This window comes from Apostichopus japonicus, chromosome 2, assembly GCF_037975245.1.
Source record: "Apostichopus japonicus isolate 1M-3 chromosome 2, ASM3797524v1, whole genome shotgun sequence".
NCBI lineage: Eukaryota > Metazoa > Echinodermata > Holothuroidea > Aspidochirotida > Stichopodidae > Apostichopus > Apostichopus japonicus.
Window position 1 is genome coordinate 206080 of NC_092562.1, and position 18531 is coordinate 224610.

At 35.9% G+C, this 18531-nt stretch overlaps 1 protein-coding gene across 1 annotated transcript in view; it reads left to right on the top strand.

The window, feature by feature from the left end:
- The window catches only part of LOC139973169 (atrial natriuretic peptide receptor 1-like), a 227082-nt gene that overhangs the window by 3267 nt on the left and 205284 nt on the right, over nucleotides 1-18531 (top strand). The window contains exon 2 of the mRNA XM_071979662.1: nucleotides 7199-7410. The gene's annotated coding sequence lies outside the window, so the exon portion shown is untranslated. The remainder of the gene's footprint in view (nucleotides 1-7198; nucleotides 7411-18531) is intronic.

The following is an 18531-nucleotide window of genomic DNA, read 5'->3' on the forward strand; positions in this document are numbered from 1 at the left end:
TGATGAGAACAAAAACAGAAAAAGGAAGTACGACAATTGTGTCTCAGAGGGAAATAATGAAAGTCAAACGGAAAGTGGTTCATGCACTAATAACAAACCACAGTGAAAGCAGTAAGGGTAAAGTAAATCGAGGTCATTACTATCCTAAAAGGGAAAGAACCCCCCCCCCCCCCCCACACACACACACTCCCCCTACATACTTAGATGAGTATGTAGCAGATCTTGAAGATGAATATTCTATTTTGACTAGTGTTGATTACTGTTATAACATATGTGGAATTCCCCAAACCTAATGTGTTAGTCGTGTGCTCCCAAGCCACGTGATTTGTCATATGAGTAAACAAAAGAAGGAAGGAAAGTATACACATGCACGTAAGTCGTTGATTTCCTGGAAGAAACGTGATTTCTGTCTCGTCTTTACAATCTTCTGAAATCGCCGCACTATCGCTGTAAAAATGGCAGATCCAACAAATAATCGTTCTAACTACTAGTATGCCATTCTACAGTGATGTCGCTCATACCGTTCTGCTAGCCATAATAGCCTCCATCTTGCTCTGTTTCTGAATCGTTCGAACTACTAGTATGCCATTCTACAGTGATGTCGCTCATACCGTTCTGCTAGCCATAATAGCCTCCATCTTGCTCTGTTTCTGAATCGTTCGAACTACTAGTATGCCATTCTACAGTGATGTCGCTCATACCGTTCTGCTAGCCATAATAGCCTCCATCTTGCTCTGTTTCTGAATCGTTCGAACTACTAGTATGCCATTCTACAGTGATGTCGCTCATACCGTTCTGCTAGCCATAATAGCCTCCATCTTGCTCTGTTTCTGAATCGTTCGAACTACTAGTATGCCATTCTACAGTGATGTCGCTCATACCGTTCTGCTAGCCATAATAGCCTCCATCTTGCTCTGTTTCTGAATCGTTCGAACTACTAGTATGCCATTCTACAGTGATGTCGCTCATACCGTTCTGCTAGCCATAATAGCCTCCATCTTGCTCTGTTTCTGAATCGTTCGAACTACTAGTATGCCATTCTACAGTGATGTCGCTCATACCGTTCTGCTAGCCATAATAGCCTCCATGTTGCTCTGTTTCTGTAACCTTCCTTGCTTATTACCGTACATAAGGCTGAGCATCCTGTATATATCATTCATATCCGTCTATGCTATACCTATGCTATATCTTTGCTATAAAGCCTATTTATTGCCTTTACCATATAAACTTATCCGCATAGTATCCAGTCTTGTTTCTATAGCATATTTGATGCTAATAACTAATCAATAGTATCCATATTACCATACTATTCATATTCATTCTATCCTATACTTCTGCTCGCCAAAGCCTTATAACGTATTCATACTATTCATATCCGTTCTATCCTATGCTTGTACTTGCTATAGCTTTATAACTCATTCATACTACTCATATTCATTCTATTCTATGCTTCTACTTACTATAGCGTTATAATTCATTCATACTATTCATATCCGTTCTATCCTATGCTTGTACTTGCTATAGCTTTATAACTCATCCATACTTCTCATATCCATTCTATTCTATGCTTCTACTTACTATAGCGTTATAATTCATTCATACTATTCATATCCGTTCTATCCTATGCTTGTACTTGCTATAGCTTTATAACTCATCCATACTTCTCATATCCATTCTATTCTATTGCTTATCGTCATTACGATATCAATATTCTATCGTATTCCTTCTTTATATCATTACCATTGTATTTATAGCATTATTGCTAATAAATAAATCATACTATACTCATATTGTCATACTGTTGACACCATAGGCGTACGAGGCGGGGGGGGGGGCGGGGGCAGATTGCCCCCCCCCCAAATTTCCAGAGGAAAAGAAATTCGGGCAAAAGTCCTGAAAAATTCGGGCAGCCTAAGAGGGAAAATATATATTATATATATATATATATATAAATATACAGTAGCTTGACCGAATCTTTTTCAAATTTTTCCCCGACAATTCCATGATTTTCTTTATTTAGCATCATGATGCCCGAATATTTCCGTGTAACACCACCGTAAGCGCAGCTCATCTGGGCTACCACGCTTTTTGCACGATCAATTTTTTTCTAACTAGTCAACTGTATACCTGGACATCCCCGACATGAGTGTATATAAGAAACATTTTCTTTTTCAGGGATGGTGGGGGGGAGTGCCTACAAGCCTAGAAGTACGTACAGGTTTATCATATTCTTTGTTATATTTTATACTTTTTTGTGAGACAAATTGCAGTCTCACCCGACACAGCGACATTATCCCGCTTACGTGTCGTTGAACAATGTATGTTTTTCTGGAGGTAGCTGAGTACTGTGTTAAAATAATAAATACGGTAACTAAATAGGAGTTTAAAAAATATACTGTCCTATTTTTCCCCTTCAAAGTAATTATACCATTTTTTCTTCTTCTAATTTACCAAATTTTAGGGGAAGTGTAAATTTCTAAAACGTGAGATTATAAAAAAAAGAATGTTTAGATGCAACTTGCAAGGCCTCAGAAGTGCCGTTTTCGGCAATCTGAGAGGCATTTTTTGCCAAAAATTTTCTTGTACGCTACGCGCCAACCGATGGTGGCGCTCCGCTTAGATAGTGTCACGGGAACTTTCGGGTACAAAAATTTCTGCCCCCCCCAAACTGAAATGGTCCCGTACGTCTATGGTTGACACACTATCGTATGGAAATAGGAATCTCATATCCTCGCCCACCCTACCATGTACCCACATCGCTATACGATCCATTGAACTGCAAACATAAGACAATATAAAAGACAAGAAACGATAAGAAATATATAAATAACAAACAGACTTATGACGGTCATTGAAAGAGTTCCAGATCGTACTAAGACCTTTCAAACAGATACAATGGTGAGTGGAATTTAAACGATTTACAGGTATGCTGAGAGAGTTGCTAAATCTATATACTGTTGTGGTTGCATGTGTACGGAATAAACGATTGAAAAACTAAGGTAAAGTCCATTGCAAGATTGGAACATTAAGGATGAAAGTTTGCTGAATGCTGATGTCATATAATATTAAGGTTGTTGAGTTTAGCGAAAAGAGAATTACTGCCGGAAAACGAGGCCTTCTTTGTTATGTAACGCACTGTCCATTTTTGAAGAACGTGAAGTTTCTGCAGTCGCGAAAGAAAGTTGTTGGCCCTGGCAGAACTATGCTAAAATATATAAGGTAAGATAATGGTATTATATATAGGATGGAGGATTTTGTCTTTGGAGGTGAAATCTCAGGCGGTTGAGGCAACCGACTCCTTTAGAAACTTTGCTACACACATAATCAATATGTTACTGCCAAATTATTATTAATAAACACCTAAGAATGTGGCAACATAACGATATGAGCAGTTCATACTACTAAGGTCGTCGTTCGCCTCATATCAATTCCAACATATGATGTTTCTATAGCCTATAACTAGAATGACTACTTCCATACTACTCATATCGTCATACTCCTCATATCAGTTCCAACATATGATGTTTCTATAGCCTATAACTAGAATGACTACTTCCATACTACTCATATCGTCATACTCCTCATATCAGTTCCAACATATGATGTTTCTATAGCCTATAACTAGAATGACTACTTCCATACTACTCATATCGTCATACTCCTCATATCAGTTCCAACATATGATGTTTCTATAGCCTATAACTAGAATGACTACTTCCATACTACTCATATCGTCATACTCCTCATATCAGTTCCAACATATGATGTTTCTATAGCCTATAACTAGAATGACTACTTCCATACTACTCATATCGTCATACTCCTCACATCAGTTCCAACATATGATGTTTCTATAGCCTATAACTAGAATGACTACTTCCATACTACTCATATCGTCATACTCCTCATATCAATTCTATCGTGATATTTTGCTATAGTAGCCTATAGTTCTAATACTTAGTTCATACTACTCTTATTGTCATACTTGTGTATATGTTTATATATATATATATTGCCACAATCTTAGGTGTTTACATTAATAATAATTTGGCAGTAACATATTGATTATTTGTGTAGCAAAGTTTCTAAAGTTTTCTAAAAATTGAAAACGTAATGAGTTGGAAAATCCAGAACAATGAAAAACTTCCAGCCTCCACTGGGATATATATATACACACACACATTGCATTATTACAACAGCATACATCGAACGGCGTATCTTGCTATCCTAATATTTCGATATTTCATCCCGAGTAGTAGTCAATTATATATTGTTTGTCGTTTCATGCTTCAGTGTTAAAGTAGGCCATTTGGAAGTGTTTTGTTTGGATGAATTGACACAATTCATTGTTACATTCATAACGTGTTACGTATATAGATAGTGCAGACATATACACGCTTGAATGCGGCTCACCTACATTACCCAGAAGTCGAAACTCCGTATAACTACAGGAAAAATTAGAGAGAGAGTCATGAATATTTTGACAGTATTTTGAGTAGAAATGTCAAACGTACTCAAACTTACATATATAGCATCGTCCTTGTATTGACGTTTCACTGTTGTATGTACGTGCGTATATTTATATATATATATATATATATGTCTATCTATATATATATATATATATATCTATATATATATATATATATCTATATATATATATATATATCTATATATATCCTGATTATATATCTATTATATATTATATATCTATATATATCCTGATTGAAATATATATATATATATATATACATATATATATATATATATATATATATATATATATATATATAAATATACATATATTTATACATGTATACATGTACATGCATGTATATGGTATTCGTTAAATAATCCACAATGGTGAATCCTGATTGAAACGATTTTTTAGGGAGGTGAAGATATGCTAAGAGGTTATTGGACACTGTGGCATAAGTATTTGCCTTTTAGTTTCAAAAACCATTATGTAGACCCTACCCCCCCCCCCCCCCCCTCCCTCCTCATCCTACTCCTTCAAGCCCACCAACCTCTCTGCACATTAAAACATCTCAGATGCAATGCAATGCCAGCACATGTTAAAACTAATACACTAACTATAACTTGACTAGTCAAGTTTCATTTCAAATAACATGAAAAAAAGAAAACATAAATCTACTTTATATTACCAATATTATGAAAGATGTCTGGATATGAACTAAACGTTGAGAAATGTAAGCATTTAATCACTTACTCATATAAACTTCATTTTGTTGCAAAGATATTCATATTTGTCTAGGGTTTGCTATACTGTACCTTAGTTTGAGTCAACACTCGACAATCTGACGAATTATATTCGACCAAAACTCAGTACGTGAATATATAGTTACATGTACCTTCCAGCCTTCCTTCATCTCTTTTGTATGATTTTAATTGCATGGACAAAAAAGTACGTTCGCCTATTGTTCTGACTTTGTATCGAAGTCAATACAGTCGTCATTAATTAAACATTAAAAAGATAAGCCCACTTATGTCAGTCTCGGGATGTGCCGGTACTATGTTTGGTATGATATGATTTTAATGTCAGAGATCATATTCTGACGTAAAATGTTAGAAATGATTAATGGCGAATCATGTGGAACATGGAGATACTTTACGACTGGCCTATCTTTAGCATTTTTGTTTTTTGCTTTTGTGGTTGAGCTTTATATTCGAGATCATTCTTAAAATTTACCTAACATGATTTAAGTGTCTTCAATATGCTGAATATCTACAAAATAATAATAATATGTGCGCAGGTAGTAGCAACACGCTCTAAATATTACGATCATTGTACTTAGACTTAAAGGATGAGTTTCCTTAGAATTTCAGTGTTGATATCCAATAGAGAGCGATTACAGTGACAGCAAATAATATTTATGTGAATATGCCGTCTCGAAAAGCAGACCCGGGTCTGTTCCGGATCAAATGACATAGAATCACTCTGCTTAAAATACACTGCACGCATTCTATACAAACTGCATTAGTAAATAGATTGGTTTTGGCTGGGCCACATTTCAATCGTGGATTCGACTCTCCTTGTTCAACTCCTATGTCTGTCAGGATCAAATCTCTGAACTCTGACCTGATCCGAATAAAACAAACAGAATTACTGAATAACTGCAACAGTATACACTGTGTATGCAGTAAAGTAGACAACAAAAAACCCCAATAATCATTATAAGTCTATGTGATAGAGATAACAGTCATGAACAAGTTTCACAGACAGCTAACAGCTAAGAGAACTATATTCATGCATGTTGGAGATATCACAGGTTGTAATGTTCTTCATAAACAAGGCTGAAGACTTGATCAAGTCTAAAATTCAACATTTATTTTGTCTTTCTATAAAAAGTGGCTCACTCTGTAGACAATAAACAAAAAATTCTTGATCGAAAATATGTATTTTTGCAATCTGTTTTGTCGAGTGTATATTAATATGTCTTAATATTTTATATCGCATGTACATACTGCTTGCATCGAAAAGGAAAGGAGAATTTCTTGATTTTTGTTTTTTAGTATACACCGAACACGTTAACAATTTTTAGCAACAGTACAACATATATATAGCCCTAATGAATCTATAGCTACGGATATACGGATAGAAACGATACGTTTCACGACCATATATAACAGCAGAGGCAGTTCGGCTATATACGGAAGATTCAATTTTTACAAGCAAAAGGGGACAAAAAATCAATCTTATGTCCAAAATGATAAATAGTTTTGGAACCAGGTTTACAAATGTGATAATTTCATATCCTTTATATATAACACGATAATAACTGCAGGGATGAAACTGTTATGGTTATTACGATATATAATTTTCGAAAATTCCACTCATATTTATATGTAAGTTATAAGAATACACTCGAAATTCTCTATACGCGTTTATCCGACAACTCTTTACGTGTTCTTTTTTCTTCTTCGTTTTTATAAAGCTTGAAGCTACGGAATTGAGTGGATTTATTGAGAAGAGCAAAAAAGACAAAAAAAGGAAAGAAAAAGAGGGGGGGGGGAACCTGTCTGTCTGGACTCTAAAACGTTAAACATTTGCCTTGATGTCACCTGGTTTATCAGTGAATTGAAGCGAAAATTTGACGAGGCCGATAATTTAACGATTTGCCAATCTTAAAAAAAGAAGGAAAAGGGGAAGACTAAATTTTCCTTTTTACGTATACAGTGTGGACGCCGGCATCATCTTGGAGAAATGGATGTATAACTTATTCCAAGGAATCCAACGAGGAACAAATTCGCCGTCTCTCATGGAAACGAGCTCAAAGATTTCTGGGCTAAAGATGAGGTTGTGAATTTCGTTTCGGATAATTTCAGTGAAAAAACTCAAGAAATCAGCCTTCTCCAGGTGATGACCTTTTGAATACATATCAAATGAAGGTAAGATAAGTAAACTTTTTTTCCATTATTTTAGTTAGTTTATATATTGAATGCTATACAAATTATTGTTGTTATTGTTAATTATGTTTACCGGCGTGGCTATATGGTTCAGTTGAATGCTATTTGACTAAGTGATGAGGTTATCCCTTAATTAAGTATGTTTCAAGAAGGCTTATACATAAATATCATAATTACATGATATGGTTGAGTGATGAGATAAATTGGTATAGTACCATGATGCCCCCCCCCCTCCCAACAACCTCGCCCCAACCTTCCCTACCCTCCACAATACCCAAATATGAAATAGAAGTAAGATAAAAATTGAATCTTCTTTGCAATAAATTAAAAGATAACATTTTATTTCTCTCGTTTGATTGGCAATTCAAAGCAGGCCAACCACGTTTTTAAATCACAATAAGATTACAATTAATTACAATAATGTTTTAACCAAATGAATTAAAGTATTAATGAGCTAATCATCAGTGATCCCATTTAGCAATCTACATTTCGTCACTTATGCAAATAATGTTCTATATCAGTCACAAGTAAGAAAATGTGGAGAACTTGAAAATTTCACAAATCTTGACATTTTGCTTAATTCATTATATTTGCAATCTTCACCCATATATAGTCAATTGTCCCGTGCATTACTGTTCTCAAATGATACGCAGGAAATCAGTTAAATTGCTGTTACTGCATTCAATGTCAGTTTAGCCTAAGCTAAACATCCTCTCTATTTTTTCTTCTTTATTTTAGAAACAATATTGTCAAATGTTTATTTCTATATAAAAGGCAATGACTAGTACGAATCACGAAAACTTCATGCGCTATTGGTTTGTGTTATTGTCACTTTTACTCACTTCTTGTAAACTGTTCGAGTGTTCGGTTATGCATTTATATTATATGGTTAAGTACGGTAAGGGAATACACTACCACCCGATACTCATGGCTCGCATAGTAACTATTCATGTCCTGTCACACATGTTACGAACACAAAGTAGTAATTTACTAATGCAAGGTTGTGGGACATGAACAGTATAGTTGCTGTACCAACCATTTAGTGAGAGTTCATTAATACGCGATTCTAAAATGAAGTCGTATCTATAGTCGTTTTATGATATAAGTAGGCCTATGGATATACCCGCACATGACCTTTCTTCGTTCTGGGCGTGACGAATTGGCGTAATATAAAGAGAGGTGTGAACTGGAAACAAGCGGTACCGTACCTCTTTTTATACTTCAAACACATAACTAGTATAGTAACTACTGGTGCCACCTGTAACACATGTTACTTTACTGTTCGTGTCCCACAGTCGTGCATCAGTGAGTTCGTAACATGTGTAATATGTGTTACAGGTGACACCAGTAGTTACTGTACTAGCTATATGAGTATCGGCTGACACTCCATATGTCTTTGTTTATATAAGGTTATTCCTGATTTAAAATCTCCATCACATCAATTAATGATTATTATTATAGTTTTGGATTAAGTCTCCGTAGATGTTGTTTTCATGGTTAACGTTTAACTTCACCATCTGTTATAAGTATAGTATACTCTGAGTGTACATGCGCGGGTTGGTGTAGCGGTGTTGAATTCTATTTATCTGTAGTTTGCTTTTCGTTCCGCAAACCCGCACAAATGGAACGATGAACAAGTCAATCACGAAGCGACACAGTAAACAAGTTCATCAGGCATGTTCGCAACTGTACGCGTTCTTCATACGATCGCAATATTTTCATTTAGAGCTCGTTTATAGCAGTATATGCACATTATGATCGATAGGACGGCGCCCTCTATTAAACGCTGGAGCGTACCGCTAAACGGCCCACATTAGATACTGATAACTAATAGCACGCGTGTGCTATGTGTATAACCGACAGAACTTCATTGCGGTCTTTATTTGCTACGAAGTCGACGTTAAATACCGATCACTAACTGCAGATCTGCATTAGTTGCCAATCAGGCTTTCGTTTCTCAGCATGTGATGATCGTATCTAATCGCAGGCCAGGCGAAAGATAACGATCACTTATTGGAAGTCAACTTCATATATTGATACTTACTCGTGTATATATATATATATATATTTGCTGTTGTAATGCTGCAAGGTGTATGTATATATATATATCCCGGTTGAGGCTGGAATTTTTTTCACTGTTCTGGTTTTTCCAACTCATTACTCGTTTTCATATATATTTGAATTGGTAATGTCTCGGACTTATGTTTACCAAGAAGTTGGTAAACATATGCCCAAGGTACACATAGGCCCCAGCTACCATGCACGAATGTAAACATATGTCTGCAATCATAACTATATATATATATATATATATATATATATATATATAGATATATATATATATATACTGCCACGGTTGTCATTTTTTTCTTTTTAAGATTTCTATTAAACTTGTGGCAAAATTCAAGATTCAAAATTCTATAACCTGGGGCAATACAGATGGCTGTAAAAGCAAATTTATTAGATTAGACATGTTCAGTATCGCCTTATCAAGTCTATGATGGGCATAATTCTTCCACGAGCATTCAATTTTGTCAGCTTTCCGACTACATTCACAGGCAAAAAGAAAAATTAATTCCGTTTTGATATATGATGCTCTTTCAGAAAGTTCCTCATAATTTAATATCATAAATTTATGCAGAAAATTGGACTGCCATGGCACAGAATGTCTAGAATTATGTCAATGCCTTCTTAATGTGTTGCCGCTTTTTGTCAAAATAAATTGACGGTTGTCAGCTTAAATAAACTAGAACATTATGCTCTGTGTACACGTCCGTGTAGCAGCAATGTATTGTAATTGGTTGGCAGATATGAAGTTTTCAGGGTAATTTCAGGGTATTAAGAGCTTTAAGCGCAAGTCTTCTGCAAAAAATGCAGGATTTACTTAGTACACGCTTGAAAGCAGGAAACACTTATAATTATTGACCACACTTAGAACGGAAATAGTTACAGCGGGTGTCCTTTGTTTTAGACATTATTTTGAGGCCAAAGAGGGTTTCAATTTCTACGAAAATATATATGTTAAGAGTACACGAAAATGTTTACATATGCCCCGTTAACTGTTAAGTGTTTCATGCCTCCGACAGGCCAAAAAAAAAAAAAAAACTTCTATATAATTATGAGATATTATCGTTTTTTGTTTACCTCTTAATGAAATGGTTAAACTCTTCATTCTAAGAAGACTTCAAACATTCGTGCGCAATTAACGTGCGTGTTTGCCCAAGGCCAAATATATTGTGGAACTTTTGTTTTCAAAATGCTTAAACTCATAGATGTATTACTTATTTATTCCGCTGATATGAACAGTAATTAAAGAAATTGGTCATTTTTGTGATTAAAAGAACCCCTCGCTTTTCGGTAATATATATTTATAAATAAGGGTCGAACTCTCTAAGAACAGTATCCGTTCAAGAGGAAAAGAAATCTTGCGCTATGTGATTGATTTCAATGTGACGTCATATGACGGTGCCTACAAAGAATCAAAGCTCTGTCAAATGATATTGCTTGCTGTGAAAATTATGAGTTAGAGCTAGAAAATTATGAGTTAGAGGTTGAAGGAATACGCAACAATTTTGTTTTTTCTTTAACTAAAGCTTGAGTGTTCAAAACAGATGGTTGTGTTTACACGGAAATGTCTCCTGCCGCGCGGCAAACAAACAAAACATTCATAAACACAAAACATGAATGTGTATTTTCTTTCTGCGATAAATAGTCACACTCGATTTATACTTAATGCCTCGAGCAGTTTATAATTAAATGTTAATGAAGCACATGTCTTTTCGTGGTATGGCTCTATCATGGGTGGCAGTCTTCTTGCTTCTCGGCCGTTTAGCTGAGGTCATGTATAGAACCTCTGTAATTCCTTTTCAGTTCATTATAGACGAACAATACTCTGTTAATCCCCGTAAACCAACCTTCAGCCGAGATCATGTGTACGATATGTTGCCCTCTATAGTTGAATTGTAATACCTCACTCCCTTTAATGTAACATTACAGGTTACAGTCTCGATGTAAGGAAGGCTGGGGTCGAAGGGGTAGGGGAGGGGGAATAAAGATGTTTTTTTGTGGTCAGGTTCTATCTTGGGTACCGGTAACTTTCCTAAAAAGAAGTTATAGCCTAATGAGCATAAAACTAATTGTTGTTTCTGGTTCTAGTCGCCATATATTAGGGAGACCATAGACCTGAAAATATGTTACTTCGATGAACAACATTTTTTTTATACCAGACTCTTAGCTTTTTGTCGTACGTATAGGTGTTCGTCTGTGTTGAAATGTCGTAAGAACTTGAAACAGATTTTCGGTAATTTTTCTTTTGTTCTTGTTTTGCTTTTGCTTACGATAGAACGCATAATATTAAGACAGGCAGGCCACTATATCGGGATTACATGGTCCCGATCTATGGGCTTTGTCGTGTAGACATGCATTTAGTCCTTGGTGTTTCCATTTCCATGCACATATGGGTTGCTTTTCTAAAAGAAGAAAAAAACATATAAATCTATTTATCAGATTTTTTTTTCATTTTTATTTCATAGATTTTTCTTTGTTGGGAAAGGCAATATAAACAATTTTGAGGTCATAGGGGTCCTCCAAACAATAAATATTAAAACAAATAAATAAACTCAAGTCAAGTACACTTAAATATTATGAAATTATAAAAATAAGAGTTTGTAGTTACATATTGTATTCTACTGAAGTGTTTCAATTGACCCTTACTTTGAACAATGAAACGTTGTTTCTTGGTAATCCATTGTGTTCTTACTCGGTTACTCGGTCACCAGACTGGTAGTAGCAGAACAACAGTCTGAGTATGCCATTACCAGTGGAATCTCCCTTTGTATGAGTACGAATACAAGAACAGGTCTCTAAGAACGAGTATATATGTATGTATTTTAGATCCTTCTGCAAGCAGGAACTCGCGAAGAAGCCTCATTGCCTTATCAAAACCGCAAGCTGACCGAAGTCAGTCTCTTAGATTCATATTTAACGTCGATGATTATGAATTGTTAATTGTCAACAACTCTGTAACCGGACGACATACATTAATCTTGGGGTGACTCGAACCGGGGACCTTACGATTGGCAGCACCGCTGAGCTAACACTCCGTATACAACTGAGTACAAGAACTGAAAAAAAAACACACATAAAAAATAAACAGAAACAAAACAATAAACCCAAACAGTCTGTTGTTTAATATTCATTTCGTGACTCCTGAATTTAGTCTTCCCTTATTAATACTTAATATGATATTCGATGACAAATACTATTTTCTTTTGTAATTAAATGCGGGATCAGTTTTATAATATTATTGACTGCATATTCATATCTTACCTGAAACTGCAGCCAGTTCAGACAATTTCCTAACGCTAATACCTCTCTAAACTGTACTCCAATATCAGGCTCTCAAAGCACTGGTATTGACAGTACAAACAGTTCCTAACCTTGATCTGATAGAAACATGATATTCATAATGCTCGTACTGACAATACGAGTGCTCTGAAGCAGGACATGACACTACAGTATAGAAAATAATTGTCCCAACTGGATTTCGGATTTCTCCTCCCAATATTAAAGATGTGTAAAAGTAAGTTGGCCTGACGTTTCGATCCTAGCAGGATCTTCTTCAAAGGCTAAAAAAAAAAAAAAAAAAAATTAAAGATATAACATCGTCTACAGTTTTCAAAGAAAGAAATATAATACAGAGCAAGTAGAAAGAAAGACGTTGGTCCAATTCCCAATTTGATAGCTTTTTCTCTGTTGCTGAGATACAACACCTTCATAAATATTCATATTTAAATGCGATCAGTAGATAATTGTGCGATATAATTTGTGAAGTCATCATGGGCTACGGATGATCAAACTGTCTTTATTCTTCAATTCATTTTCACTGATGTCATTTGAGACCGCTCGAAAAGAAATTGAAATCACCGTTTTATTTGTTGGTAAAGTCTCATGGTCCTATAGTTTACAAATCATAAATCACACGATTGATTGACGTATTTCACAAAGTCGTCTGATTATTCTAATCTTAAACGAAAATCAATGAATCTCATACAAACTAATGTGGAATCAATTTAAATATTTTGTGCCTCGATAATGGAACATACTGTAAAGCTAGCAGTTGGAACAATGTGCTACAATTCTAAACATATGTATGTTAATCGTTGGTATTTAAATTTTATTACTCTTCAAAACTTATGGATTTGACACCTGGGTTTATGACATGTATTTGACATCGTAAACCCAAACATTGTCTGACGTTGTCAGAAGATACTAATGAAACCCTCACGACGGTCTGACGCATGCGCATCAAACATTTTATGATGTCATGACTTGTTTGATCAACTTGCTGTTGTATTGCCAATAATAGTCATGATTCGGGTGGAGCGGGTGGAATAAGATGGGGAAGAGGGGGGGGGGGCGAACAGAGAGAGAAGAGGGGAGTCTATGAAATAGAACCATGGGTTATACTTTTTTGATAGCACTTTTCTCAATCGTAAGAGAGCAGATAAACCTGTCTCTTCAAAACAATCTGTTGCATGAGTGCATTTTACCCATCTTAATATAATATGTTGTATAAAACAAATAATGAATGGTTTCCATTCGTGCAATAGTGCAAATATTTCATTCGTTTGAAAGATGTAATTTGTTCCATTCAACTCGGCTGCGCCTCATTGAATGGAACATTCCATCTTTCAACTCATGAAATATTTGCACTATTGCACGAATGGAAACCATTCATTATTTGTATACTACTCAACTTGTGGTTTATGATGACTGTGTAACACATGAAAGTGGAAAGTTCTTGGGTCATCGTAAAATTAGGATCATTAATATTAAGAAATATGAGAGGGTAGGTCATGTAGACGAGATTTGAATCACATTATAACAAGCAGATTTATATGGGTAAATGATACCGAAGTTATTAAATGTATAGGCTATGTAATTATTGACGTGCCAACCATAGGCGTACGAGGCGGGGGGGGGGCAGGGGGGCAGACTGCCCCCCAAATTTCCAGAGGACAAGAAATTCGGGCAAAAGTCCTGAAAAATTCGGGCAGCCTAAGAGGAGAAAAAATATAGATATATATATTTTTTTTTTTCTCCTCTTAGGCTGCCCGAATTTTTCAGGACTTTTGCCCGAATTTCTTGTCCTCTGGAAATATATATATATATATAAATATGCAGAAGCTTGCCCGAATTTTTTTCAAATTTTTGCCCGACAATTCCATGATTTTCTTTATTTAGCATCATGCTGCCCGAATATTTCCGTGTAACACCATCGTAAGCGCAGTTCATCTGGGCTACCACCCTTTTTGCACGATAAATTTTTTTTTCTAACTAGTCAATTGTATACCTGGACCAACGGCGGCGGAACCGGGGGGAACAGGGGGGACGTGCCCCCCCCCACTTTTCCTCAGGTTAAAAATGTGCCTTTTTTCTACATAAAAATTGAGGTGCCTCAAGTTAGCAAGAGGCCAGGGAACCAGAATGAATACTCGGGAAGGGCCGTTTCCGGCCATCTGAGGGGTTTGTAAAAACCAAAAATTTTCTAGTACGCTCCGCGCCAACCGATGGTGGCGCTCCGCTCAGATAGTCGTACATACAACTTTGCAAATCCTGGCTAAGCCCGTGACTTTTAATGAATTTCTGTGGGTCAAACTCAAAGCTATTTTGAATGGAAAAAATTTGTTAAGATATTAACAAGAAAAAAAATTTAATTCGGAAGATTCCTACATTAGCAACTAGCATGATTTCACCTCATTTTGTCTCAAAAGAAAACTTGTTCCTTGTTTCCCAATTTGCGCATTGGATATTGCAGTGCTAGTATAGGCATATTTTCCTTGGGGGGGGGGGGGGGGCGTTGATGGAGTGATGTGTATACGCAAATAAGATATACAATAAGAGTTATAAAGGGTACTAAATGTAAGGCTGCTTCAGTCCAATCGAATTTCTACAAAGTGCCCTTTGATGTCGGTGCCCTCCAGATTAAAGTGCTTCCGCCGCCTTGACCTGGACACCCCCAACATGAGTGTATATAAGAAACATTTTCTTTTTCATGGATGGAGGGGTGGGGGGGGGAGTGCCTACAAGCCTAGTAGTACAGGTTTATCATATTCTTGTTACATTTTATACTGTTTTGTGAGACAAATTGCAGTCTCACCCGGCATAGCGACATTATCCCGCCTACGTGTCGTTGAACAATGTATGTTTTACTGGAGTTAGCTGAGTACTGTGTTATAATAATAAATAAGGTAACTAAATAGGAGCTTAAAAAATATACTATCCCATTTTTCCCTTTCAAAGTGATGTTACCATTTTTTCTTCTTCTAATTTACCAAATTTTTGGGGAAGTGTAAATTTCTAAAACGTGAGATTATAAAATAAAAAATGTTTAGATGCATCTTGCAAGGCCTCAGAAGTGCCGTTTCCGGCAATCTGAGAGGCATTGTTTGCCCAAAAAATTTTGTACGCTACGCGCCAACCGATGGTGGCGCTCCGCTTAGATAGTGTCACGGGAACTTTCGGGCACGAAAAGTTCTGCCCCCCCAAACTGAAATGGTCCCGTACGCCTATGGTGCCAACTAATAAATATAGAATGCTTATAGATATAACGCGTTTAGCAGAAGCGCGTACACTCGTACACACTATTTTTGCCTTGTTGGTTGCTAAGGTTGGTTTGGTTGCTAAGTTGGTTGTATGTTATGACGGCTAGTTGTAAGCCTCAACAACTGTATTGTTATTTAAAACAAAACACCAACGCGGCTGGGGTGCTCCTTTTCAGCCGTTCATGTCCATAACCTTTACCTTAGATCCGAGAAACGGAACCAACCCTGGCATTTTTAATACCATTAAATACATGGTTAAATTACACCATATCATTTCAGCTTAATTGCATCTTTGACTTTCAAACGGAACAGTTCGCTAATAAACTGGTAGAAAATGGAGTTACATTTTAGTAATTGTATAGTGACGAAATACAAGGATTGAGACTAAGTACTCTTTTCAAGACAATTGTGATTCTGTGGTAGACCTGACACCGCCATGACCCCTAGGTCAAAATCCCAACTGTAACGGGGACATGGTCTGAAAGATGATGATCATTACAGAATATATGTTTTAGTTTTTCGTGTGACATTTTTAAATAATAACTATTCTACTATAAGAAAAGAAGAAGAAGAAAACAAAAAACAGTCCAGCGTTTTAGAATGATCATTGGTAAGATTTGTAACTATGTAAGAAAGCCCCCCACCCCACACCCCACAAAAAAAAAGAGAATAAAAATAAAAAATGCATATAAAAGGTATACCATAGACATATTCGAATTTTGAAGAACGGTATAGATTCAAGCTGAGATGGTTAGATATGACTGATGGACGTATTCAGTTAGTAATATTACTGATTGACGGCTCTCCTCCTGCAAGAATTGTAAACATCCAACGTGTCTTTATGACAAATGACGTCACCAGATACCTCTTGAAGTATGATTAACAATACTTACATTCCTGACAGACGATACAACGCTATGTTTACAAGCTACCGTAAGCAGAGTGTCGCTCATTTGCATCAGGCGTAGTAAATCTCGACGGTGAACCATATCGATCTGTTGATAATTACAATACATCTCAACTATTTTCCTTTTTCCTTTTTTTCTTCTTCTGCAAATAAAGTTAGTAGATCGCAGTGTCATCCGATCTCATTTGATGAAGTACACATACGTAAACGAACTCTATACCTTATTCATGTTTTGACATGAAAAGGAAAATGGTAGGGATATATAGACTATTCCAGAGATGAACATCTTCTCATGCTATACCTCACACATACACTCATACGCATATTTGAAATTTGATATTGAAGTTGGAAAATCCCGAACAGTGAAAAGACCTTCCAGCCTTAACCGGGATTCGAACCCGGGCCTCCCGCTTTTACATGGCGGACACCCTAACCACTAATATATATATATATTCGTTTATATATATATATATATATATATATATTTATATAAATATATATATATATATATATGAATATATATATATAAATATATATATATATAAACGAATATATATATATATATATAAACGAATATATATATATATATATATATATATATATATATATATATATATGAATATATATGAATATGGCTTCGAAATGAACTCGGTCATCGGCAGACAAATTTGTTTCAGTTTTAGGTCACTCCATAACTGTAAAGCGACTTCGCCTCCTCACGGTGTCCTTTCTCGTTAAGTGATGTATTACAGTTCACGAATCCCACGGACAGTTGAAAGTCGGAAGAACCTCATCTCTAGACCTAGGTTGTCACTGAATCGACATGTCAATCGCCGTGGTAATTAGTTGACACCATTTACGTATTTAGCGAATCATACCCCAGGCGATCACAAATGCTCATGTATTCCCCATGGGAGGTGAAATCACCGTACGAACCCTGCTAGTAAAAAGAAAGAAATGCTTCAGCGTTCGTCGTATGTAAAAAAAAAGGACTTAGATACATTTTACATTCGGATGAGCTCCCGTCGTACGACTCTGAAAGAGGAAAGAACAAAGTTTAGAAGAATAGGTTTTGTTTATGAAAGGAATGTTAAGTTGATATTGGTCGTTTCTGTTTTTTTTGATTGTATATCTTTCCGGTGGAGGTTTAAGTCTATTAAGTTGTGGTCATCAAGGGATTATTTTGAAAAAAATGATATCTGGATGGAAAGAGTAGTCCGATATCAGGACTCGATGATGAAGTTAGTACTGAGGCTTTTACATTTTATGATATAATCGAGATGTAGAACACTGCTACCAGAACAGGTTTACGTATAGATTAATCGGTGTAGATAACTCAACTAGACAACATATATAGTTGGTCAAAAGTAACGTATTGGAATAATGATCGGAAAACGGGTGTTACAGTGGCCGCGTTTTTATATCAAACCGAATATATGTGAAAGAAAAGAAGTTTTAATTAAAGCCAGTCATCCACAGCTGTCCGAACTGGGAAATCATTAAAACAGTTTTTTTCTGGTGACGAATGGACTGGAAAACCAACGGCATTGGGACACACTTTAAGACCCGTATATGATCTACCAACTATAA